The sequence below is a fragment of the Cervus canadensis genome, chromosome 28 (genome assembly GCF_019320065.1).
Source record: "Cervus canadensis isolate Bull #8, Minnesota chromosome 28, ASM1932006v1, whole genome shotgun sequence".
Classification (NCBI taxonomy): domain Eukaryota; kingdom Metazoa; phylum Chordata; class Mammalia; order Artiodactyla; family Cervidae; genus Cervus; species Cervus canadensis.
The window spans coordinates 29,305,990-29,328,869 of NC_057413.1; positions in this window are offsets into that span (position 1 = coordinate 29,305,990).

The window sequence follows — 22,880 nt, forward strand, 5'->3', positions numbered from 1 at the left end:
TGCATCAGGTGGCCAAAGTATTGGAGTTTCGGCTTCAACATCAGTCCTTCCAATGAACACCCAGGACTGATTTTCTTTAGGATGGACTGGTTGGATCTCCTTGCAGTCCAAGGGACTCTCAAGGGTCTTCTCCAACACCACAGTGCAAAAGCATCAATTCTTCATTGCTCAGCTTTCTTTATAGTCCCACTCTCACATCCATACATGACCACTGGAAAAACCATAGCCTTGACTAGACGGACCTTTGTTGGCAAAGTAATGTCTCTACTTTTTAATATGCTGTCTAGGTTGGTCATAACTTTCCTTCCAAGGAGTAAGTGTCTTTTAATTTCATGGCTGCAATCACCATCTGCACTGATTTTGGAACACCCCAAAATAAAGTCAGCCACTATTTCCACTGTTTCCCCATCTATTTCCCATGAAGTGATGGGACCAGATGCCATGATCTTAGTTTTCTGAATGTTGAGCTTTAAGCCAACTTTTTCACTCTCCTCCTTCACTTTCATCAAGAGGCTCTTTAGTTCTTCACTTTCTGCCATAAGGGTGGTGTCATCTGCATATCTGAGATTATTGATATTTCTCCCAGCAATCTTGATTCCAGCTTGTGCTTCCTCCAGCCCAGCGTTTCTCATGAGGTACACTGCATATAAGTTAAATAAGCATGGTGACAATATACAGTCTTGACATACTCCTTTTCCTGTTTGGAACCAGTCTGTTGTTCCATGTCCAGTTCTAACTGTGGCTTCCCAACCTGCATACAGATTTTTCAGGAGGCAGGTCAGGTGGTCTGGTATTTCCATCTCTTTCAGAATTTTCCACAGTTTATTGTGATCCACACAGTCAAAGGCTTTGGCATAGTCAATAAAGCAGAAATAGATGTTTTTCTGGAACTCTCTTGCTTTTTCAGTGATCCAGCGGATGTTGATCTCTGGTTCCTCTGCCTTTTCAAAAACCAGCTTGAACATCTGGAAGTTCACGGTTCATGTAGTGCTGAAGCCTGGCTTGGAGAATTTTCAGCATTATTTTACTAGCGTGCGAGATGAGTGCAATTGTGTGGTAGTTTGAGTGTTCGTTAGCATTGCCTTTCTTAGGGATTGGAATGAAAATTGACCTTTTCCAGTCCTGTGGCCACTGCTGAATTTTCCAAATTTGCTGGCATATTGAATGCAGCACTTTCACAGCATCATCTTTTAGGACTTGAAATAGCTCAACTGGGATTCCATCACCTCCACTAGCTTTGTTCGTAGTGATGCTTCCTAAGGCCCACTTGAGTTCGCATTCCAGGATGTCTGACTCTAGGTGAGTGATCACACTATCGTGCTTATCTTGGTGGTGGAGATCTTTTTTGTACAGTTCTTCTATGTATTCCTGCCACCTCTTCTTAATTTCTTCTGCTTCTGTTAGGACCATGCCATTTCTGTCCTTTATTGGATGATAATTATTCATAAAATGTAACAGCAAAGGGAGAGATGCAGTCTTAATCACTTTTCAGTGAAACACATAGTACCTTTGAGTTTTAAAAGATCCAGAAAAAATGGTTTCAGATTGGCCACATGAAGTATTCATCCTTCTCTCTGGAACACAAAGCTGGTGGTAACTTATGAGCAGCCATCGGAAGGCTCAGTGGAGTCCAGAAAACAAACTCATCTTTGAGATCTGAAGCTACTGGAAACATGCTCAGTGAGAGTCCCCAGACATCGGAATCCTTAGAGTCACAGATCTGTGAGAGAAGCTGGTGCAGAAGCACAGAGAAAGAGCAGGCGCTATGGAGGAGGTGCTAGCATCTGTTAGCACAGGTAAAAAAATCCCTGGGGTACCCAGGATCTTTTGGGTTAAAAGAAGGATTTCTGGCTCTTTCAATAGCAGGAAGAAGGGAACACTCCCTGTCCCCAACACACACATACATGTACATACACATATGAAAACAGTTAATAGAAGTTGTTTTAAAACCAAAACCACTAGTATTGGGAAATACAATTACAAAATATACTTTGATCTGTATATAGAATATTTAAGTGTCACCAGATACTGATTTCTCTTTTCAAATTGAGATGATTTTTTTCTTTTTTAAGTGAAATAACGCATGGAAGATACTTAGCAATAAGAGAGACTAATAGTGCTCAAGAAATTCTAATTTACTTCTCTGTGTCTCCTTCATGCTACTGAAGTTACTAATGAGTCTACATTCCAGGTGACATGCTGATTGGCTTATAGTCATTTTTGCACTTTATCCTCCTAATAGTACTTTGTCTCCGTTCTGTAGGTAAGTGAACAAGGACAGGAAAATTTTTTGGTCTGGATATAGACAACCATGCAACATCAAAGCACAGACTCAACCCTCAGGCTTTTATGCAATATGCAATGCTGTTTCCTGATCTAGACTAACACTAATCAACAGTTTAGATTTTAAAATGCACACAGACTGAGGATTTAATATGAAATAAAACAAATGTTTATACACCGTTCCTAAATTTCTTTGTCCTGTATTCTTAGAGATGTGTTTACCTTTGACAATCAAACATTTAAGACTTGTAGTTCAATTGTAATCAGACATAGAATACCTTCATAGAATTGTATAAAATTACATCATGACTCAGTCCTATTGACTTCCATTTTATTCTTTTAAAAACCGGTTCTATAAACCGTAAAATTACTACAGAAATGTTCTTTGTGAGACTGACATAGATTTGTTCAGACGTCAAAGGTTTCTTTACCAAGAAGGATGTATTGCCAAAGAAATCATTAACATACTTCCTGCTAAAACTGTATGTGAAAGAACACTGTCTGCTCTCTAATTTAACAAAAAGAAAGAAAGAGATAATTGTCATATCCACCTCTTCTGTAAATATGGCCCACCACTACTGTTTTTGTGGGGAGGAAGAAATAGGAGCTTGGCCTCAGCGGATGCGGCACGAAGGCTTAGGAGCACCTCTGCACCCCGGGAACTCAGCGGATGGGGAATCCAGCATCGTCCTTTGAATTGCAAGTTCCTATTCATGTAGAGAGGGCTTCTCATGGGACTGGCATTTCGTGGTGGAGCGCACGGACGCTGGGATTCGAGGGCTTCACTAGTTTCAGCTCTCTGCCTCAGTAGTTGCGGCTGCCTGGCTGTAGAGCGTTGGCTACTAGTAGCTGCTCCCCACGAGAGATCCTCCCCCACCAGGAATCGAACACTTGTCCTCTGCTTGCAAGTCGGGTTCTCAAGCCCTGCTGCTGCTGCTAAGTCGCTTCAGTCGTGTCCGACTCTGTGCGACCCCATAGACGGCAGCCCACCAGGCTCCCCCGTCCCTGGGATTCTTTAGGCAAGAACACTGGAGTGGGTTACCATTGCCTTCTCCGGTCAAGCCCTGAGTCACCAGAAAGACCCACAACACCTTTCTTGAGGGCCGATGTTCCCTAAAGGTCTGCAGGCCTTGGGAATGAAGATGAAGTGGTCCCCAGCACCAGCTTTAAAGCTGCAGCTGCAGGAAATGTCCACGAGGCGGCAGCACTCTTTCATTTACTCTCGAATTCCTGCTGCTGCTGCTGCTAAGTCACGTCAGTCGTGTCCGACTCTGTGCGACCCCATAGACGGCAGCCCACCAGGCTCCCCCGTCCCTGTGATTCTCCAGGCAAGGACACTGGAGTGGGTTGCCATTTCCTTCTCCAATGCAGGAAAGTGAAAAGTGAAAGTGAAGTCGCTCAGCCGTACCCGACTCTTCGCGACCCCATGGACTGTAGCCCACCAGGCTCCTCCGTCCATGGGATTTCCCAGGCAAGAGTACTAGGGTGGGGTGCCACTGCCTTCTCCGCTAGAATTCCTAGAGCCCGCAGAATCCTGGAGAAAGTCGTGTTCCTCCGTTGCAGATTAGACGCGGGTGTGCCGAAAAACGGGACTCATTCCTTCTTCGTCCTTAACCTTCCGCCAAGCCGCGGCAAATGCCAAGCCATACCCATAGTGCGATGCAAAGGGTGCTGTTTCTTCCTCCTTAGGAAGGGAACCGCCAAAGAAGGCTGGCACAGGCAACCCCACTGTGAGGGACGGGGTGACCAGCTGACCTTTCAGCCCTCTCTCTCTCTCTCTCTCTCTGCCCATGGGGACCACTGTTTTCTACTCGGTTGAGCTGTCGGAGGACCCATCTAGATCTGGAGGTCGCAGTCCCATGCCCACGAGACCAGGTGCTCCAGCTCAAAAAGGGGCTCCTCTGCTGAACCCCCTCCCCAGGCCCCTCAGCCCCACCTCATTCCAACCCTGGGCTCCAAGGAGGTAACACCAGCCTGGGTTATCGAGGCCTGAGGGGAATCCCCTTGGTGTTTCTACTCTGTTCTTTTTAAATTTCATTTCTATTTTGTATTAAAGTAGTGTGGATTTACAATGATGTGCATGTATCAAGCTAGGGCAATCTGATCCAGTTACCCAATACATCCATCTCTCCCAGCCAGATTTTGCCCACATTGGTATTACAGAGTGCTGAGTAGAAATCGTGTGCTAGACGGAAGGGCCTTGCTGACTCACTTTTCAGATCTATTACTGTGCGTACCTGAGGCCCAGCCTCCTTGTCTCTTCTTCCCCTGCACCATCTCTTCTTTTTAGAAAACAGAAGCTTTTTGTCTGTGTCCTTGAGTCTGTTTATCATTTTCAAAATGAGTTCACTGGAGTCAATTTTTACATTCTGTCTGTAAGCCTAGGATCCTTATCATCTTTTGTCCGCCCTCACTCAGTATGACCATCTCCAGGGTCATCCATGTCGCTGGAAAAGGCATTATATTATTCATTTGGATGCTTAATCCTGCCTTGTGTAGATAAATATATAAAACATCTCCTTTTATCATGCCTCTGACGGTGCCCATTTTGGTTGCTTCCATTTTGGTTGCTTCCATGTCTTGGTTTTTGTAAAGCATCCTGCATGAAGGATAGGATGCAAGGGTCTCTTCGGATGAGGATTTTTCTATGTGTACAGGCCGAGAGGTGGCATTTCCATATCCCAAAGCAAGCCTGTTTGGGGGCTTAAGACACTTCCCTACTGTTCTCCATCCTGGCTATTACCAGTTTAAATCCCCTCATATCCCCAAGGAGAATTCTAGTCCCCCCATGCTTTCACGCTCGGTATAATTGCTAGACTTTTGTGTGATGGCAATTGTGACCTTTTAGGAATGATACCTCATTGTAGTTTCGCTATGCAGTTCTGTACTAAAGAGCCACACGGAGCATCTTTCCCAGTGCTTTGAAACGCCAGAACAAAAGCCCTGTGCCTTAACTTGACCTGTGGAAACTGGATTATGGAAGGACAGCGCTTTGAAAACATTTTTGCATTCCCTAGGGCAGCACATTTCTTTCTGTCTGTCTCACTTTATAGATTTGTTTTTGCCTGGGCTGCGTCTTTCATACTGTCCCAGGGCTGTCTCTGTTTGTGCAGAGCGGGCTTCTCATCACTGGCATGTCTCAGAGGGGCGCATGGGCTCTGGGATTCACGGGCTTCACTAGCTTCGGCTCTCTGCCTCAGAGTTGCAGCTGCCTGGCCGTAGAGCGTGGGCTCAGCAGGTGTGGCAAAGGCTTAGGAGCTCCCCCGCACCTGGGATCTTCCCGGACCAGTAGTGGAACACTTTGTCCTCTGCGTAGTGAGTTAGGCTCTTAAGTCCTGGGTTACCAGAAAGACCCACAGGACCTTTCTAGAAAGCTGGTGTTCCTTAAAGTTCTGCAGGCCTTGGGAGTGACAGTGAAGTGTTCCCTGGTACCCGCTTTACAGCTGCAGTTCCAAGAAATGTCCACGAGGCAGCAGCACTTTTTCATTTACCCCTAGGATTCCCAGGGCCAGCAGAACCCTCGGGGAAGTCCTGTTCCTCAGTAGTAGATTAGAGTCGAGCGTGCCAGGTCACAGGTCTCATTAGTTCTTTTTCCTTTGCCTTCTGCCAATCGGGGCAAATACCAAGCATGCCCCAGCTGCGATGCTGAGGGTGCTATTCTTCCTCTTCAGCTGGGAAAACACCAAGGAAGAAGGCTGCTGGTGGCAACCCCACCACCGAGAGACTTGCTGACCAGCTGCCTTTTCAACACTCTCTCCGCCATCTGGACCACCTAGGGACCACGTCTTCTGGGTGCACGCTGTGTGGTTGAGCTGTCAGAGGACCCGTTTAGATCTAGAATCCCAGTCCCATGAACACGAGACCACGTGCTCTGGCTTCCACGGGACTCCTTTGCTGACGCCCCCTCCCCAGTTCCCTCAGACCCACCACTCTCCAGCCTTGGGCGCCAGGGCTCCTCAGGCTCCAGGGATGTGACACCAGGCAGGGTTATCAAGGCCCAAAGGCAATCCCCTTGGTGTTTCGCCTGTGTTCTTTTTAAATTTAATTTTTGTTTGATTAATAGAAGATTTATGATATTGTGTATGCTTCAAGCTACAGCAACTGGATCCAGTTACACAGGTCCATAAATCTACTTTGAGTGCATTCATTTCCCACATAGGTATTACAGAGGGCGCCTCATGTGCAAGAGTAGGTCCTCGCTGATTCACTCTTCATGTCTATAGCTTGGCATTCGTGAAATCCTGCCTCCTCTTTCTCCCATCTAGGGCCCCATCTTTTCCTTTTTGAACCCAGAAGATTCTCATCGGTATCCTAGGGTCTCTTTTTGTTTCTTTTTCAAAATGAGTTCAGTGGAATCGATTTTTATACTATACCCATAAGTCATCTCCTAGGATCCTCGTCCTTCTCTGTCTGACTGCCCTCACACAGTGTGACCATCTCCAGGTCCATCCATGATGCTGGAAAAGGCATTATGTCCTTCATCTGGATGCTTGAGTAATACTGCCCTGCATCGATAGATATATTAAATGTTTTTTTTTTTTATCTGTGTCTCTGATGGTGCCCATTTTGATTGTTTCCACATCTTGATTATTGTAAACGCCCTGCACGAAGGATGAGATGCAAGTGTCTCTCCTAAGGAGGATTTATGTCTGCATATAAGGCCCAGGAGTGGCATTTCTGGATCCTGAATCAACTCTGTTTTGGGGGTTTAAGGCACTTCCCAACTGTTTTCCTTCCTGGCTGTTACCATTTTGCGTTCCCTCAAATCGTGTAGGAGAGTCTTCTTTTGTCCAAGCCTTCATGCCACATGTAGTTCCTAGACTTGGATGATGGTAATTGTGATCTGCGAGGAGTGATACCTCCTCCTAGTTTAAACATGCAGTTCTATACTAATGATCCACGTGGAGCATCTTTTCTCTTTCTTCTAAACACAAACAGCAAAACAAAAGCCCTGTGTGTTAACTTGACCTCCAGAGACTGAGTTTTGGAAGGATGGCCACTTTGAAAACTTTTTCCATTATCTATCCCAGGAAAATCTTACTTTCGGTCTCACTTTCATTTATAGGTTTGCCTGGGCTGTGTCTTTCTTACTTTATTAGGACTGCCTCTGTTTGTGTAGAGCAGGCTTCTCATGGCACTGGTATTTCTTGGGGCACACGACGCTAGGATTCGAGGGCTTCCCTAGTTTCCGCTCTCTGGCTCGATAGTTGCGGCTGCCTGGCTGCAGAGCGTTGGCTTTAGCACATGCAGCACAACGGCTTAGGAGCTCCTCCCCACGAGAGATCTTTCCCCATCAGGGGTCGAACACTTGTCCTCTGCAAAGCAAGTTGAGTTCTTAAGCACTGGGTTACCAGAAAGACCCGCAAGATATTTCCTGAAGGCCAGTGATCCTTAAAGGTCTGCAGGCCTTGTGAAGGCGAAATGGTCCCCAGCCGCAGCGTTAAAGCGGCAGTTGCAGGAAGTGGCCACAAGGCGGCAGCACATCTTCATTTCCCACGGCAATTTCTAGGTCCCGCAGAGTCCCGGGGGAAGTCGAGTTGCTCAGCTGCAGATTAGATTCCAAAGCGCCAGGTCTCGGTTCTCATTACTTCTTCCCCCTTAGCCTTCTGCCACCCCGAGACAAATGCCAAGCCCTGGGACTTGGACCTCCAGATCGAGACAGGGTCTCCAAAAGTCTCCGGAGGAGACTGCCTTTCGGAAGGATGGCGGCATTGAAATACTTTCTCCACTGCGTATCGCAGGACATTTGTTTCTTTCTCTCTCACTTTAATTTATCGATTTATTTTTGGCCCGGCTGCGTCTTCCTTGGTGCCTCCGGGCTTTCTGTTTGTGCGGAGCAGGCTTCATACTGCAGAGGTTTCTCTTGCTGGGGAGCACAGGCTCCGGGTTTCACCGGCTTCACTAGTTTCAGCTTTCTGGCTTAATAGTTGCAGCTTGCTAGCTATAGAGCGTGGGCTCAGTAAATGCGGCACAAGGGCTTAGGGGCTCGGCTTGGGGGAATCGTCCCCGAACCAGAATCAAACCCTTGTCCCCTGCATGGCAAGTCGGATTCCCAACCACTGGACCACCACGGGAACCCCACCGGATATTTATTTATTGAAAGCAGGTGTGCTTTCGAGTCAGGCTGGCCTTGGGCGAGTGGCCCCGAGCATCAGCTTTAAAGTCGCAGTTGCGAGGAATGTCCACAAGGAGGCAGCACTTCTCCATTTCGCCCTTGGAATTCCTCGGGCCAGTTGAGCCCTTGAGAAAGCCCTTTTCCTGGGTTGTTGATTAGAGTGGGATGTGCCAGGTCACGAGTCTCATTACTTCTTCCCGCTTAGCCTTCAGCCCCACCAACGAAAAATGCCAGGCCCTGCCCAAACTGCAACGCTGAGGATGCTGTCCTTCGTCCTCTAGGTGGGGGCCTCGAGGAATGAGGCTGCTGGTGGCAAAGCCACCATGGGGGAAGGGGTGACCCGTTGACTATTCAATGCTCTCTCAGTCCATAGGGCACACAGCTTTTTGGGGTGCCCTAGGGGTGGTTGAGCTACCAGAGGGCCCACCTGGATCTGGAGATCGAGGTCCCATTCACAGGGGACCAGGTGCTTCAGATCCCAAAGGGGCTCCTTTGCTGGACCTCCTCCCCAGTTCCCTCAGCCCCACCACACTCCAGCCTGAGGTTCCGAGGCTATTCAGACTCCAAGCATGTGACACCAGCCCTGGTCACCGAGGCCTGAGGGGAACACCGTTTGGCCTTTCTCTCTGTTCTTTGTAAATTTAAGTTTTCAGTTCAGTTCTGTTCAGTCGCTCAGTTGTGTCCGACTCCTTGCGACCTCATCTACGCGCCAGGCATCAAGGTCCATCACCAACTCCCGGAGCTAATGCAGACTCATGTCTATTGAGTTGGTGATGCCATCCAACCATCTCATCCTCTGTCGTCCCCTTCTCCTCCTGCCCTCAATCTTTCCCAGCATCAGGGTCTTTTCAAATGAGTCAGTTCTTTGCATCAGGTGGCCAAAGTATTGGAGTTTCAGCTTCAGCATCAGTTCAGTTCAGTCGCTCAGTCGTGTCCAACTCTTTGTGACCTCTTGAACCACAGCATCAGTAGTCCTTCCAATGAATATTCAGGACTGATCTCCTTTAGGATGGACTGGTTGGATCTCCTTGGGACTCTCAAGAGTCTTCTCCAACACCACAGTGCAAAAGCATCAATTCTTTGGCACTCCACTTTCTTTACAGTCCAATTCTCACATCCATACATGACCACTGGAAAAATCATAGCCTTGACTAGATGGACCTTTGTTGACAAAGTAATGTCTCTGCTTTTTAATATGCTATCTAGGTTGGTCATAACTTTTCTTCCAAGGAGCAAGCATCTTTTAATTTCATGGCTGCAGTCACCATCTGCAGTGATTTTGGAGCCCCTCAAAATAAAGTGTGTCACTGTTTCCACTGTTTCCCTATCTATTTTCCATGAGTGATGGGACCAGATGCCATGATCTTAGTAGTTTTAAGCCAACTTTTTCACTCTCTTAAATAAAATTTAAGTTTTATTTGATATTAAAATAGAGTGGATTTACCATGTTTGTTTTGGTGTACAGCACCCTGATTCAGTTACACACATACTCTTGTGTGATTCTTTCCCCATGTAGGTATTACAGAGTGCCAAGTAGACTTCCATGTGCTAGACAGTAGGTCTGTGCTGATTCACTTATCATATGTATTACTGGGCATATGTTAATTTCAGTTTCCTCATTTCTCCCTACTCCATCGCTTCTTTTTGGCAACCATAATTTTGTTTTTTGAGTCCTTGAGTGTCTTTCTGTTTTCAAAATGAGTTCATCTGCATCAGTTTTTAGATTCTACTTAAAAACTGTATTCAAATCTCTTTCTCTTTCTCTGACTTCCTTCACCCATTATGACCATCGCCAGGTCCATTCATGTTGCTGGGAGCGGCATTATTCATTTTTTTAAATGGCTGACCCTATTGCATTATATATGTATATATGTGTATGTGTATAACTTCTTTTTAACCTGTTCACCTGAAGATGGAGATTATGATTGCTCCCACATCTCAGCTATTGTAAAACAAGCTTCAGTGAAGGATGTGGTGCAAGTCTCTTCTCTAATTACAGGCCCAGGAGTGGCATCTCAGTTCCTGCAGTAGGTCTCTTTTTAGTTGATTAAGGAACCTCCATACAGTCCTATAGGGCTTCCCTGGTGACTCAGATGATAAAAAATCTGTCTACAATGCAAGAGACCTGGGTACAATCCCTGGGTTGGGAAAATCCCCTGGAGAAGAGAATGGCAACCCACTCCAGTATTCTTGCCTGGAGAACTCCAAGGACAGAGGAGCCTGGAGGGCTACAGCCCATGGGGTCTCAAAGAGTCAGACACAACTGAGTGACTAACACATACTATTCTCCATCCTGCCTGTTGTCAATTTACATTCCCCAAAACACTGTAAGAGGGTACCCTTTCTCCACGCCTTCTCTGGCATTTATTTTTTCTAGGCTTTTGGATGATGGCCATTCTTACCAGTGGGAGGTGATACCCTATTGTAGTTTGATTTGCTGTTGTTTAATCATGGGTCAATCCTAAAGGAAATTAGTCCTGAATATTCATTGGAAGGACTGATGCTGAAGCTGAAGCTCCAACACTTTGGCCACCTGATGCAAAGAACTGACTCATTGGAAAAGACCCTGATGCTGAGAAAGATTGAGGCAGGAGTAAAAGGGGACAACAGAGGATGAGATGGTTGGATGGCATCACCGACTCGATGGACATGAGTTTGAGCAAGTTCCAACATGAGTTGGTGATAGACAGGGAAGCCTGGCGTGCTGCAGTCCATGGGGTCGCAAAGAGTCGGACACGACTGAGCGACTGAAATGAATCATGAGCCATATTGAGCATCTTTTCACATGCTTTAAAAAACAAACACAGGAAAGAAAAACCTTGTAAGTTAAAATGACCTTCTGACACTGGCTGTTTTAAAGGACAGGCTCTTTGAATTCTTTTCCGATTACCTACCACAGGACATTCTTCAGGGCGGGTGGTCTTTACGGCTGGGCAAGTGCCTTCATGAATGTGATGTGTCCATCCTTATAGGAGTAGTTACAGGACATGTCCACAAGGCGGCAGCACATTTTCATTTCCCACTCAAGAGTCCCAGGTCAACAAGAGCCCTAGAACAGTCATGTTCAGGGGATGTAGATTGTTTTGGAATGTGCCACGTCTGGGAGCTCATTGCTTTCTCCCCCTTAGACTTCACTCCCTGCCCAGAGCCCTGCCAAACCTCGAGGCGTGGGGTGCTGTCTTACTTAGGTGGGGGGACCCTGAGGATGAAGGTTGCCGGTGGGAACCCCAGTACTGGGAGTCACGGACGCCGGGCGAGTTTCCAAGGTCCCTCATGCTTTCGAGGCTGTAGAAAGGCCCCCCTGGATCTGGAGGTCGGGGTGCCGTGCACAGGGGACCAGGCACCCCAGGTCCAAGTGGGGCTCATCTGCTGGCGCCTCCCCCAGTCCCCTCAGCTCCATCACACTCCTGCCTTAGGCTCCAAAGCTCTTCAGGCTCCAGGGATATGACACCGGCCCTAGTCACAAGGCTGAGGGCAATTGCCTTGGCGTTTCTTTTCTGTTCCTTTTAAATTTGATTTTTATTTTATATTGAAACAGAGTGGGGTTCCAGTGTTGAGTCTGTTTTCAGTGTACAACAACCTGATCCGGTTACACATGTACTTAATCCTATGCTTCAGATTCTTTTCTCATTTGGGTTGTTACAGAGTGTTGTGTAGAGTCTGGTTTGTTATTTAGGAAGACCTTGCTTTTTGTCCATCCTATGTGTACTGGTTTGCATTTGCTAACCCCAATCTGCCAATCCTTCCCTCTCCCACACCCCTTCCCCCTTAGCAACCAGAAGACTGCTCTCTATTTGAGGAACTTTTTGTAACTGTGGAGGTCATAAAATATTCAGGGTTAGTGGGCTACATAGCACCTCTGTCTCATATTCTTCATTTAAAAAAAAATATACAGTGGGCATAGACCTCTTATCATCAAATGGGATACTATAGCCAATAAAAATCATTCATTTGCAAAGATGGAAAGTCATATGAAATGTGGTTTGGTGAAACCAAAAAGAACATCTTTTCCCTATCTAAAGACCTTGTTCCTTTTCATAGTGGAAAAAGGTGTTATCCATCAGCTGTATATACGTATATATTCATTTCTTCCCTCTTGTTCAAATGGGAAAACTGTCTCACTCCATCCAAGGCCAACCACGGCATCTGTTCTCTGGTTCCCAATGCATTTTGGTCACTTGATAAGCTTCTTTCCTTTTCATTTTTTTCCTTTGCACGGACATTTCAAATTGTTTTGTTTTGCTTTGTTGCCACACCGCAGGGCATAGGGGATCTTAAATACTCAACCAGGCATCAAACCCATGACCCCTGCATTGGAAGCATGAAGTCTCACCACTAGACCGCCAAGGGAAGTCCCTCCAATTGTTGTATTTATTAATTCCTTCACTTCTGCTTTCCCATTTTCTCCTTAACCCACTCCATTCTTTACAGCCGCTACGTCTCTGAAATCCTTGTCATAACGGTCAGTAATACCTGCAAGAGAGTGAGAGAGCGTCAGCATCCATTAGCCAAAGAAAAAGAGCAACAGTCAGACAGACTGCATTCTAATCTGAGCCCTGAAATTTTTCTAAATGCTATTAGACTTTGGGAGTCATTTATTAATAGTTTCTCCGTTTTCCCTTTGTACGATAGCAGTAGTAAACAAACCTACCTTGTTGGACAGTTTGAAGGATTATAATTACTCTGTGTAAAGAGCCTGGCAGCTATCAGGTACCAGGGGTTGTTCAAAAGGCCACTAAATGCGTACTGGAAAGATACATTAGGGCCTGAAGCCCAGTGAGCTGAGGCACCCTGATAAAACACAGTCGGGAAAGGACCCAGTTCTGGAAGGAAAAACAGGTCGCCATGCTTTCGGGGAGGCTCTTCAATTCTCACCTTATCTTTGGAAAGCAGCTTGCCCAGCACCAGGCCTGGTTACTTGCCTTGCCTTTCATTTTAGCTGTCACCTCCCTGGTGCCCAACGGCCAAGGCCCTGTTCAGGCGGGATCTCCCTGGAACGCAGATGCAAATTTCTCTCCCACCCACCTCCTTTTCTTTTGTTCTTTTTGTCTTTTACTTTTGTACAGTGAAATAGCAGCTGCTGCATTTTATTAAGAGTGAATTTAGGGAAACATATTTGGGACCTAATCTTTTCTGGGCAAGACTATGGGGGGGTGAAATTTTCTCAACATCCAACTTCTTCTCCACCTCAACCACGTAGCCAAGGCCAACATCCCCAGTGATAAAACATATCCAGATCACACGCTCTGTGATACGACGGGAGAAGAAGCGCAATTCACCTCTGGAGTAGCTAGCCCTAAAATCCATAACCCCATCTAATCACGAGAAAACATCTGGCAAACCCCATTCTGCAAAACACCTGACCAGTATTCTTCAAAAATGTCAGGGTCATCAGAAACCGGGAGAGACTGAGAAACTCTTGTAGATGAAAAGAGGTTAAAAGACACGATGACTACATGCAACATGGGACCATGGGTTGAACTTTGGAACAGAAAAGACACCAGCAAAAAAGGTCTGAGGCTAATAGTGTTGTACTGTCAGTATCGTGGGCTCCCCTGGTAGCTCAGCTGGTAAAGAATCTACTTGCAATGCAGGAGACCCCAGTTTGATTCCTGGGTTGGAAAGATCCCCTGGAGAAGGGACAGGCTACCCACTCCTGTGTTCTTCAGCTTCCTTGGTAGCTCAGATGGTAAAGAATCCACCTGCAATGCAGGAGACCTGGGTTTGATCCCTGAGTTGGGAAGATCCCCTGGAGGAGGGCATGGCAACCCACTCCAGTATTCTTGCCTGGAGAATCCCCATGGACAGGGGAGCATTAGCATTGTCCCAGTGTTAACTTCCTGATTTTGACCACTGTATTATGATTATGTTAGATGACAACTTTAGAAGAAACTGAATGAAGGATAATAAGGAACTCTTTAGTCTTTGCAATAGAGATAAACCTAAAATTTTTATTCTAAACCTAAAATTATTCAAAATAGAAACTTTTAAGTCTCTTCTGATTCCTAATGTTGATAAGATATAAACACTTTAATAGTTTTATAATTTAAATAGTATGTTTTTATTTTTCTAGCTTATACTTGGTGTACTTGTATTTATACCAAGGTTTCAAAATTTCCCCCCAAACTGCCCTATACATTTTCCACTTTGTTAGTTTTTTAATAGCCTAGATTTCTCATCTCTTTTTGATTTATAAAGTACCTGCATATAATCTCTCTTACCTAGCCTTTACAGCTTCTTGAGATGGAAAAGAGTCCTCAGCCACATTAAAGATGAGAAAAATTATGACAAACGCAGTTTGAGACTCACTTTATATGGTATCTGAGTTAGCGACAGAGTTCTGTCAAGAACCTGAATTGGTGCAACACTTTAAAAAAATTATGAGCAAAGGATCTGAGCAGACATTTAAGATATGCAAATGGTCAAAGCACATGAAAAGATGTTCAACATCATTAGTTATCAGTTCAGTTCAGTCCCTCAGTCGTGTCCGATTCTTTGTGAGCCCATGAACCGCAGCACACCAGGCCTCCCTGTCCATCACCAACTCCCAGAGTTCACCCGAACCCATGTCCATTGTGTCGGTGATGCCATCCAACCATCTCATCCTCTGTCGTCCCCTTCTCCTCCTGCCCTCAATCTTTCCCATCATCAGGGTCTCTTCAAATGAGTCAGCTCTCCGCATCAGGTGGCCAAAGTACTGGAGTTTCAGCTTCAACATCAGTGCCTCCAATGAACACCAGGAGTGATTAGTTATCAGGGAAATGCAAGTCAAAACCACAAGGACAGAGCACCTCATACCCACTACAGTGAGTGGCGGGGTCAAAAATTCAGACAACAGCAAGTGTTGACGAGGGTGTGGAGAAAGAATCCTCACGCGCTTCTGGTGGGAACAGAAGACACTTGTCCTGCTCGGTCACGTCCCACTCTTTGTGACCCCACAGACTGTAGCCCTCCAGGCTCCTCTGTCAGTGGAATTTTCCAGGCACGAATACTGGAGTGGGTTACCATGGTGCAGCCATTTGGAATACAGCCCATAGGTCCTCAAATGATTAGTCATAGTTATCATATGACATAGAAACTCCACCCCTCCATGTATACCCCAAAGAAATAAAAACATATTAATCTATCTGCAACAAAAACTTGTACATGAATGTCCATAGCAGCATTTCTTATATTAGTCAAACGTTAGTATGAAAATTCTGAAAGTAGCAAGAAGTGACCTCCTTAAAAAGGGGATGCTTTTATATAATGTCAACCATGTCTCAACTCTTAACACATAGTAACAATCAGATTAGAAAACTCTTTGTACCTGTTCATTAGTTGATGAGATTTTTCCATCTAACAGTCAGGGGTAAATACATGTTAGTGATTCCCACTCTTTCAGAGTAAAAACTACATTTAAATAAATATATAATTAAAATTTAAATGTATAATGTATACTGTAAGTGTAAAACATTCCTGAACAGCATAGAGATGTAGTTTCCATATCTTTTAAGTTTTTTATGTGGATCATTTTTAAAGTCTTTATTGAATTTGTTACAGTACTGCTTCCTTTTTTATGGCCTGATCTTGTGGCCATGAGGCATGTGGGGTCTTAGCTGCCTGACCAGGGATCAAACCTGCACCTCCTACATTGAGAGATGAAGTCTTAACTACTGGACTGCCAGGGAAGTCCCTCCATCTCCTTTGATTTGAGAAGTACGTGGAGTGTATTTTTCTCCTCAGTCTACAAAGTTTGAAGTGCATAGCAATTTTTAGGATTCCACGATAAAGTCACTATGTATCAGGGACAGAGTCTGGGGATAGCTGTTAAATAACTATTGTTGTTGTTCAGTCGCTAAGTCTTGTCCAACTCTTTGTGACCCCATGCGCTGTAGCACGCCAGGCTCCTTTGTCCTCCGCTTCCTCCTGTAGTTTGCTCAAATATTGAATAGCTAGCTGCAAACATAAAATATTCTCTATTATCTAGATGTATCCTCATTGGGAAAAAGAGGGCTCCACGTCAGAAAGTTGACACCTATTTTGATTTGACAGCACCTTCCAAACTAAAGCTAAATAAAACATAATAAACAGAAGAAAAAGCTAAAATTTAAAATGTCTTCCTTTGATATTTCAGAAGTTTCTTTGACATTTCTGATACCTTGAGGTCAGTGGGAATCCAATTTATCTTACACAGAAAACAAAATGATGTAGCAGAAAAAAGTTAAATTTAGGAAATTGGACAGATGTGTTTGGCCAGGCTCTGCTTTCTACCTTCTGTGCAAACTTGAGCAAGTTGCTTAAACTCTCTGAGCCTCAAGTTTGTTATCTGTCTATAGAGTTCTCTTCTGCTCGGCAAACTTAGTTTTACTGTCTTTGCTGAGGATAACTTCACATGTCCTCTAGCTCTTCTTATGTAAAGCCTATCACATAAGGGGTGTTGAGTTAACTTTTTTAAGGAGCACAGGCGCTCCTGGGGAGATTTTGACTTACACTCCTCCCTTTGTCCCTGGGATGTCAAGTTAAGGAGATTTATTGCTATAAATGAAGGTAATTATGGGAATTACCAGGGACAAGAAATGACAAGGAGATTCCTGAGGTAAAATTACATTGAAACAGAGGACTTCCCTGACAGTCCGGTGGTTAAGACTTCAGCTTCTAATGCAGGAGATGTGGGTTCAATCCCTGGTCGGGAAGCTAAGGTCCCTCATGCCTCATGGTCAAAACACTGGAACATAAAAACAGAAGCAATATTGTAGCAAATTCAATACTTCAAAAATGGTCCACATTTTTTTAAAAAATCTTAAAAAAAAACCAAATTCAGTAGTTTAAAAATGGTCCACATTAAAAAGAAATCTTTAAAAAAAAAGGAATCAACAGATATTTTTACCCATAGTTTCGTGAATAGAATTCAGGTGGTCCATATAGTTGAATAGGAAAAAAAGTGCATTTAATTGAAATTCAGTATTTCAATTAGTAGTTTTATGGTTTTTGTCATCAATAGAAATCCCAAATAATTTTCTCCCATATTATACTTGTTCCAGATCCCTTACAATACTCATTACTTCTACTCTGAAATTTTACTAGTTATTAAAAATGCCACTAGGTCTTGTTATTTTCTATATTATGAAGAAACATCTCTATCAGACTTTTAGGTTTTATTATATTTTGATCAACAAATTTCAGTGTAGCTGGTCACCTTGATAATTCTATGCACTCTATTTTGTACATTTAAGAAATATTTCAAGGGGGGATTTCCCTGGTGATTCAGTGGTTAAGACTCCACTTTCCAATCAGAAGGTACAGGTTCAATCCTTGATCAGGGAGTTAAGATCCCACATGCCTCATGGCCAAAATAACAAAACTTAAAAGAGAGACAATATTGTAATAAATTCAATAAAGACATTTAAAAAATAGAATACATTTTTTAAAAGATCACTTTAAGAAGGTAAATTAAAAAAAAAAAAGAAGTATTTCGAGAAGAGATTCAGAAACTTCAACGAAATGCTGAAAGTACCCATGGAACAAAAAATGTTAAGAACCCTCGGCTTAAGACAAGGGCCAACACCCCAAACAGCTGCTCTGGGTGTGCTGGCCCTCACTTGGTGGTAATGTTCTGGGAAATAATTCCACAGCCAGGTAGGCTGATGAGGAAGCCCTAGGAGGGTACAGGGCCCCTCAGCTATAACCCTGAAAGGTGGAAAGAGCCTTTGTGGGAACAGGAAGAACCTTTTCTTCACTAGATACATCTGGTAGCAAAGAAGGTTCCTGTTTTCTCACCACTGGGAAGAGACGCTGGACTAACCATCTTATTAGGCTAAAGAAAGCCTACATCTTTTTCTGGAAATAAAGCATTCAGTTCAGTTCAGTTGCTCAGTCATGTCTGACTTTTTGTGACCCCATGAACTGCAGCATGCCAGGCCTCCCTGTCCTTCACCAACTCCCGGAGCTTGCTCAAACTCATGTCCATCGAGTCGGTGATGCCATTCAACTGTCTCATCCTCTGTCATCCCCTTCTCCTCCTGCCCCCATCTTTCCCAACATCAGGATCTTTTCCAATGAGTCAGTTATTCAAATCACATGGCCAAAATATTGGAGTTTCAGCTTCAACATCAGTCCTTCCAATGAATATTCAGGACTGATCTCCTTTAGGATGAACTGGTTGGATCTCCTTGCAGTCCAACGGACTCTCAAGAGTCTTCTCCAACACCACAGTTCAAAAGCATCAATTCTTCGGTGCTCAGCCTTCTTTATAGCCCAATTTTCACATCAGTACATGACCAGTGGAAAAACCATAGCTTTGACTAGATGGACATTTGTCAGCAAAGTAATGTCTCTGCTTTTTAGTATGCTGTCTAGGTTGGTCATAGCTTTTCTTCCAAGGAACAAGCCTCTTTAATTTCATGGCTGCAGTCACCATCTGCAGTGATTTTGGAGCCCAAAAATATAAAGTCTGTCACTGTTTCCATTGTTTCCCCATCTATTTCCCATGAAGTGATGGGACCAGATGCCATGAACTTCCTGTTTTGAATGTTGAGTTTTAAGCCAACTTCTTCATTCTCCTCTTTCACTTTCATCAAAAAGCTCTTTAGTTCTTCACTTTCTGCCATAAGGGTAGTGTCATCTGCATGTCTGAGGTTATTGATATTTCTCCCAGCAATCTTGATTCCAGATTGTGCTTCCTCCAGCCTGGCATTTCTCTGATGTACTCTGCATATAAGTTAAATAAGCAGGGTGATAATATACAGCCTTGACGTTCTCCTTTCCTGATTTGGAAACAGTCTGTTGTTCCATGTCCAGTTCTGACTGTTGCTTCTTGACCTGCCTGCATACAGATTTCTCAGGAGGCAGGTAAGGTGGTCTGGTATTCCCATCTCTTTCAGAATTTTCCACAGTTTTTTTGTGATCCACAGAGTCAAACGCTTTGGCATCTTCAATAAAACAGAAGTAGATATTATTCTGGAACTCTCTTGCTTTTTCGATAAAGTGTTAGTGAAACAATAAAAGGGAGTCTCTGGACTTCATACCAGGATGACAGGTGGGTGCTTGAGTAACTATTAAATTATTTAAAATCAGTGGAGTAAGTTCAACTTGTAAAAACAAAAAATTATATCTACCTGTGGCAGGATTAGAGCTTTCCAGGTGGCAAAAGTAGTAAAGAACTTGTCTGTCAGCGCAGGAGACACAAGACACAGGGTTCAATCCCTGAGTCAGGAAGATCCCCTGGAGGAGGGCATGGTAACTTTGTCTGGAGAATCCCATGGACAGAGGGGCCTGGGGGGCTACAGTCCATTGTGTCTCAAAGAGTCAGACTCGACTGAAGAGACTTAGCCTGCAGTACCCCCAGGGTGGGATTAAATGTGGTGCATAAATAAGCACCTAACTCAGGGTCTGGAATATAGAAAATGCTGGAAATCTTTCAGCATCTTTATCCTCTGATAGCCCTCTATTGTAGACCCACAAATGTGGAGAGAGAGAGATCATTGAAGAGCATAAATGGTCTTGTTTCAACCAGTTTTGCTAACAATAAGTAAGCACCCTCAAATTAAAATTTCTAATTTTCTAATATTAATTGTTATCCCATTTTACAAATATTCAGAAACTGAGATTAAGAAACTGTGTCACTCTCCTGAAGCTACCCTGCAAGTTAAGGATCAGCCTCGGGTGGGATCCTGGCTTACCCATCACTTTCAAACTTGCCTCACACTGAAAGTCTGTGAATGGCACTAAAGGAAAACCATCTCTATTTATGCTTCAAACTCCCCTACTCTCCCCTCTGTGCCCTTTGCCACTAAGAACTGTCAGGAGAGGAACTTCCCTGGTGGTGCAGTGACTAAGACTCCGTGCTCCCAGTGCTGGGGCCCAGGTTCGATCCCAGGTCAGGGAACTAGATCCCATAAGCTGAAACTAAGACCTAAATAATTAAAAAAAGAACTGCCCGGAGTTTTCTAAAGACTGTTGAAACCTTCAAGGTCTAAAGACCTTGAAGGGTGTGCACGCGCGTTGTATGTCGAGCACCTTTTACGCCGTCTTTGGTCCTTCTAAGCTTCATACTTTGGGCTTGACTTCAGTTTTGTTCGAGCCACAGAGATCCTGATAAGAGGTCCTTGCTGACCAGAATAATGAGAGAGCAAACAGCAATATGAAGGTCACAGCTGCGGTTCTACAAACCATAACTTAAAAGCAGTTTGTGAAATGAGGTTGTCTCTATCGCCCTTCTGCATACCATTTGGACTGCCTTCTGAGCTTTTTGCCCCCTTCAAGTTGGTCTTGAACTTAATTCATCTAAATGGTATTTATCAATTGTCTACTGCGTGCTGGGCATGGCATTGAGTCTAGATAACAAATGATGTGCAACAAAGATACAGCCCTGGTCCTCAAAGTGCAACAAGCCAGCCAGGGAGACAGCCACTTTTTAAAATGCCATCTAAATAACACACACCACATTAACACAGCACACACAACCAACTAATTGTGAGAAGTGAGAGATGATTGTGAGAAGTTGGGTAAAAATGGGAGTGAAGGAAGAAACATTTTAGGAACTAAGAATGATGTGCATGAGATATGGGAAAACAGTGTGCGGAGAGAATGCTCCAGATGCTTAGAGAGAACAGCTTGAGTGAAAAGCCGAAGTAATTTCCCCAGATCACAGGTGGCTGAGCTTATTTCAATGCAAAGGTCCATAATCAGAAGAAGGGCAACAAATCTGAACTTCTCATTGTCTAATAAATACTCCAATATTTCTCATTTTTTGAAGTAGTTTAAAACCACATTGTTTAGATCTCCATGCAATGTATAATTTTTTAGTTGATGGATTTTTTTATGAGAGGTGATCATTTTCTTTTAATTTTGGTGGTTTTTTTTTTGGCTGCCCTGTGTGGTTTTTGGGGTTCTAGTTCCCCAACGAGGGATTGAGGAAACCCAACCAGGAATTCCCTTCCCCCTGAAGTAGAAGCATGGAATCCTCACCACTGAACTATCAGGGAATTCTCTGTTACTTGGTGTTTTACAACCTCATGTAGAGTTTATCAACATGAGGACTTTGCATTTATTGTCTGTTGGAATTATCACGAGGACCCTTTGGGCCACTGCAAAACCAGAAATCAAAGTGAGGAACATACCTATGTGTTCCCAAAGTTAAACCTCTGCACCTACTCCTATAGAGTCTCCTTGGAAGGAACAGTGGAAATAGTCATTTTCAAAAATGTAGAAAATAAACTTATGGTAATGAAGGGAGAAAGTAGGGGAGAGGAATAAATTGGGAGATTGGGGTTGACATATACACACTACTATTATAAAATAGATGAATAATAAGAACCTACTGTATAGCAAGGGGAACTCTAATCAATACTCTGTAATGATCTATATGGGAAAAGAATCTAAAAAAGAATGTATGTGCGTGTGTATATAAAACAGTCATTTTGCTTCTGTTGTTTAGTAGCTCAGTCATGTCCAACTCTTTGTGGCCCCATGGACTGTAGCACATCAGGCTTCCCTGTCCTTCACCATCTCCTGGAGTCTGCTCAAACTCATGTACATTGAATCAGTGATGCCATCCAACCACCTCATCCTCTGTCACCCACTTCTCCTGCCCTCAATATTTCCCAGCATCAGGGTCTTTTCCAACGAGTCAGTTCTTCACATCAGGTGGCCAGAGTATTGGAGCTTCAGCTTTAGGATCAGTCCTTCCAATGAATCCAGACCACCTGACCTGCCTCTTGAGAAATCTGTATGCAGGTCAGGAAGCTACAGTTAGAACCGGACATAGAACAACAGACTGGCTCCAAATAGGAAAAGGAATACGTCAAGGCTGTATATTATCACTCTGCTTATTTAACTTATATGCAGAGTACATCATGAGAAATGCTGGGCTGGATGAAGCATAAGCTGGAATCAAGATTTCCGGGAGAAATATCAATAACCTTAGATATGCAGATGACACCACCCTTATGGCAGAAAGTGAAGAAGAACTAAAGAGCCTCTTGATGAAAATGAAAGAGGAGAGTGAAAAAGTTGGCTTAAAGCTCAACATTCAGAAAACTAAGATCATGGCATCCAGTCCCATCACTTCATGGCAAATAGATGGGGAAACAGTGGAAACAGTGTCAGACTTTAGGTTTTGGGCTCCAAAATCACTGCAGATGGTGATTGCCGCCATGAAATTAAAAGACACTTACTCCTTGGAAGGAAAGTTATGACCAACATATAGACAGCTTATTAAAAAGCAGAGACATTACTTTGTTAACAAAGGTCCATCTAGTCAAGGCTATGGTTTTTCCCGTGGTCATGTATGGATGTGAGAGTTGGACTATAAAGAAAGTTGAGTGACGAAGCATTGATGCTTTTGCGCTGTGTGTTGGAGAAGACTCTTGAGAGTCCCTTGCAAAGCAAGGAGATCCAACCAGTCCATCCTAAAGGAGATCAGTCCTGGGTATTCATTGGAAGGACTGATGGTGAAGCTGAAACTCCAATACTTTGGCCACCTGATGCAAAGAACTGACTC